The sequence below is a fragment of the Callorhinus ursinus genome, unplaced genomic scaffold (genome assembly GCF_003265705.2).
Source record: "Callorhinus ursinus isolate GAN/ISIS: 27379988/994484 unplaced genomic scaffold, GSC_fseal_2.0 scaffold3, whole genome shotgun sequence".
NCBI lineage: Eukaryota > Metazoa > Chordata > Mammalia > Carnivora > Otariidae > Callorhinus > Callorhinus ursinus.
In genome coordinates, this window is record NW_027397065.1 from 3,491,059 (window position 1) to 3,495,892 (window position 4,834).

The 4,834-nt window shown below is 36.3% G+C and overlaps 1 pseudogene; it reads left to right on the forward strand.

The window, feature by feature from the left end:
* The first annotated feature begins 3,043 nt into the window (after positions 1–3,043).
* Positions 3,044–4,165, forward strand: LOC112819851 (small ribosomal subunit protein uS10-like; annotated as a pseudogene).
* The last annotated feature ends 669 nt before the right edge of the window (positions 4,166–4,834 follow it).

Here is a 4,834-nt window from a genome sequence, read left to right on the forward strand (position 1 = left end):
AGACTATCACCTAAAAACACCAGTTGTTCACTCTTAGTGGTCTTAAGTTTCCCTAGAGTTTGGAATCTACTCATTTTTAAAAACTTAAAGCTGCAATTTTTGGTCCTAATTTATAACTTTAAAGTAAAATTTAGTAAGCTAATGACAAATGAGTACACTTAAAGGATTTTTCTATACATTTCCTCTGTTTGTTTACCTGTAGAATTTCCAAGGAAAGCTAAGAGATACAGTTAGTAATATGTGGCCAATGAGGGGCGCCTGTGTGGCTCAGTCGTTAAGCATCTGCCTTCGGCTCAGGTCATGATCCCAGGGTTCTGGGATCGAGCCCTGCGTTGGGCTCCCTTCTCAGCGGGAAGCCCGCTTCTCCCTCTCCCACTCCCCCTGCTTGTCCTTTCCGGCTGTATCTCTCTCTGTCAAATAAATAAATAAAATCTTCAAAAAAAAAAAAAGATGTGGCCAATGAGGAAATGGTCATAATGATATTTGGAAGATACATGATTATGTTCTTGCCAAATGTAGTTATGAATTATGTCAGTGACAAAGAGAAGCTGTTGTTCCTACTAGAAGAGATGAAAGGCACTTACAAATGCCTCACTCTCTTCTGTGTTCTTCATATCACAATGAAGACACCCACAGATACTTGGTACAGTTAGCATTAGAGCTATTTTTCATCTCCATATTTGCTATTTATGGTTTCTTACAAAACTAAACATGCTCTTACCAAAATATCCAGCATTTATACTCCTTGGAATTTACCCAAAGGAGTTGGAAACATGTCCACACAGAAACCCACATGCCAATGGTTACAGCATCTTTATTCATAACTGCCAAAACTTGGAAGTAACTAAGATGTCTTTCAATAGGTGAATGGATAAATAAACTGTGGTACATTAGAAAGTGAAATTTCATTTAGCACTAAAAAGAAATGAACTATAAAACCATGCAAAGACATGGAGGAAACTTAAATGTACATAACTAAGTGAAGAGCCAACCTAAGAAGGCTACCTACTGTATGATTCCAACTATATGGCATTCTCAAAAAGGCCAAACTATGGAACCAGAACAAGATCAGTGGTTTCCAGGGATTGGAGTGGGAAGGATGAATAGATAGAGCACACAGGATTTTCAGGGCAGTGAAAATACTCTGTATGATACTATTATGATAGATACATGTCATTATACATTTGTCCAGACCTATAGAATGTGCAGTACCGGGAGAGAACCCTAAGGTAAACTTTGGACTTCAGGTGATTACGATGGGTCAATGTCGGTTCATCATTTGTAACAAATGTTATCACTCTATGGGGGTTGTTGATAATGAGGGAAGATAGGCATGTGTAGGGGCAGGAGGCATTTGGAAAATCTCTGTACCTTCCTTTCAGTTTTACTGTAGATCTGAAACTGTTGTAAAAAAAATAAAGTTAAAAAAAAAAGTCTTTGGAAATACTTGCTTTCATGTACTACAGAGGAAGAGCTATTTCTCTTGTCTCCCCTCTGTTTTGCAGAACCTCCATTTATCCCTCAGCTTTCTCCTAATTACTACAGTTCCTCTCCCTGTCAGATGCAGTTTCTCATCCTACACCCATCACATATACACTAGTCTGGTTCTTCCTTCCTACCCTGCTATAATGCCAGTTAATTAGAATGTGGATCTGATGTGCTAAGGCATGAGCAGAGAAATAGAGAAGAGACATGAGGAAGAAAGAAGGGGGAAAAAAAAGAAATACATAACTATTTTGGAATACTACACCTGCCTGTTACCAACTCAGAGCTTTGAGGTAAAATGAATATGTAAAGGACTTGGCTTGTATTTCTCCATTTCTTCTTACTGTTAATAAATCTCTTTATACATTTTCTCTAATTGCAGCCCTTGATAACCTTGAGCAGCAACAATCAGAAAAGCAACAGAAGAGAGAAGAGGGAAAATCTCTTCCAACCATGACTCCTTCATTTCCCAGGATCCACATTTTGTTCCCTACCATTCCTTTTGATATTTTTTTTTCTTTTAGATACTTAATCTGTTAAATAGAAACTTACGAACTTGTCTGGGATCCTAAGGACCATATTTTTAAATATTAAATATATTTTAATCCCCAAATTATGAGCAGTATTTTTAAATACAACTAATTTCTGAGCTGAAAACAGAATGCAGCTAAATTACACACACACACACACACACACACACACACACACACACATTTTTCTGGTCCAGCTGTATCTTATTTATCTGGTATAATCTAGTGCATTATCTTGCATCTAAAGTCCTCTGATCCTGATATCCTGGTAGAAAAATGGAACATGAATTTGAAGATAAAGAAAAGATTGCTGGTCTTAAATCTATATTACTTAAAAGACTCATCTACAACTGATAAGAAATCACAATTTGAAAGTTGTTTATGTTTATATCTTCTTGTCTTTTGTTCCATGAAAAAAGTGTAGGAAATTTATAGGGGGAAAGTTACAGAATACACTACAGAAGGATTATGTGGTGAGACTTCATAAGTAGAAATTATTTTTTTTAAAGATTTTATTTATTTATTTGACAGAGGGAGACACAGCGAGAGAGGGAACACAAGCAGGGAGAGTGGGAGAGGGAGAAGCAGGCTTCCCGGAGCAGGGAGCCCGATGTGGGGCTCCATCCCAGGACCCCGGGATCATGACCTGAGCTGAAGGCAGCCGCTTAACGACTGAGCCACGCCGGCACCCTCATAAGTAGAAATTCTTGCTGGACATGAGAAAATATACCCATGAGGAAGAACTCATCTCCCACTAAAAGACACCTCCCCACCCATTAGAACCACAACATGGGCACTGCTCTGACTTTAAGAAAGAACCTAGTCATTTGGTTGGGAAATTTTCCACACATTTGGCAAGAAATAGGAACAGGATACAACTGAAGGTTTGTTCTCAAGTAAATTGCTGGTGAATGGCAGATTATTTTGCTGACTGAAGTTTTTCTCTCTAAGACTTGATTCTCAGAGAAATAACCCAGGTTAAAGAAACCAAAGTAAAAATGTTTTAAAGGATTATATACTATTGAGCCATGAGGAAATATAGCCATCAACTCCTACTTAACAGGTAAGAAAATTGACATCCAAAGACATTCATTAATTTATCCGTGTTTTCTAATTCGTTTCTAATTATTACAAATCTGAATGCCTAAAAGAAAACATAATACATTTGACTTCATAAAAATTAAAAACTCTGCAGCACGCAAATACAAAATCATCATGAAAGTTAAAAGATAAATGACAAATGAGACAAATATTGACAACTTATAAAAAAAGAATGCTTTTCTTTCTACAGAAAGAAGAGGTTCAGATCAATTATAGAGAGACGAACAATCCTATGGAAATGAAGCATAGAACATGAACACACAGCTCTCAGGAAAACAACCACTACAAAAAGCTATTCATTTATTATTACGTAAATGCAAATAAAAATAAAAAGAAATACCTCTGCTAATCTATAAAATATGATGGAATATGGAATATGTTTAAACGTTCAATAGCACCCATATTAAGGGATTGTGAGGAAACACAATCAGTGGCATACCGGGGACAGCTTTCCCAACTCGTGAGAGCTGATTCTGTTCATTTTTTGCACAACTCTGACTGCAGTAACATCATGTAGGGTGTTTGACATTGATGTTGGTGGGAGGATTTTACCATGGAGTTTGTCAATCACTCCATGATTGACTCACTCCGTGAGGAAGACACGGTCTCAGCCACAGCAGAGCTCTGGACGGCCCGCTCCTGCTCCTGACTCACGGCTGTCCACTCTCGGTGGGGAACAGATCGGTCAGGAAGCCGTGTCTTTTAAAGACTCTGGGAAGACAGCTCTGGAACCAGAGGTTGTGATTCACCGAATTAGAATTACTCTAACCAAACGCAACATAAAATCTGTGGAGAAGGCATGTGCTTACTTGATCAGAGGCACAAAGGAAAAGAATCTCAAAGTGAAAGGACAGTTTGGATGCCTACCAGGACTCAGAATCGCTACAAGAAAAACTCGCAGTGAAGGTTCTAAGACTTAGGATCATTCTCAGAAGAGGATCCACAAGCGACTCACTGATTTGCACAGTCCTTCTGAGATTATTAAACAGATTATTTCCATCAGTATTGAGCCAGGATTTGAGATTGAAGTCACCATTGCAGATGCTTAAATCAACCATTTTAATAAATTGATTATCAGTTGTAAAGAAATAAAATGAGAATTTAATTGATAGAACTTCTTCACAAGAGTGTTACATATAAATTTATAACCAAAAGTCTAATGTGTACATATTGACTCAGCCATTTCACTTTTATAAGTTTATCCTTAAAATATATTTAGACAGGTGTGTAAATGTCTATAAAAAAAGGTTGATCACGCTATCATTTTTGAAAAAACAAAATAAATGGAGACACTCTAAATGTCCAGTGATAGAAACTGACACAAAATACTATGGACATCTAAACAAAGGGAAAATTTTGCAATCATTTAAAAAGAATAAGGAATTTTCATGTATGATGATAGGTAAATATCATACTAAATATCATTTAAAATGAAAAAGCAGGTTACCCAGGAGTAGACATAGTATTATTTCCTTGTGTTAATAAAATTGTATAACCAAAAATAAATAAGAGACATCTGAAAGGGTAAAAAAAAATGTTAGTTAATGCTATTGCTTTTAGAGAGTGGGACTATATGATATGTCAGGAGAAAAAATATATATACATATACAGACACATATTTCTCTTCTAGTACATAGAATTTTACATGCACACACATATGATACATAAAATTTTGTACATATATATTATATATATATACTATTTTTTATAAATGATCC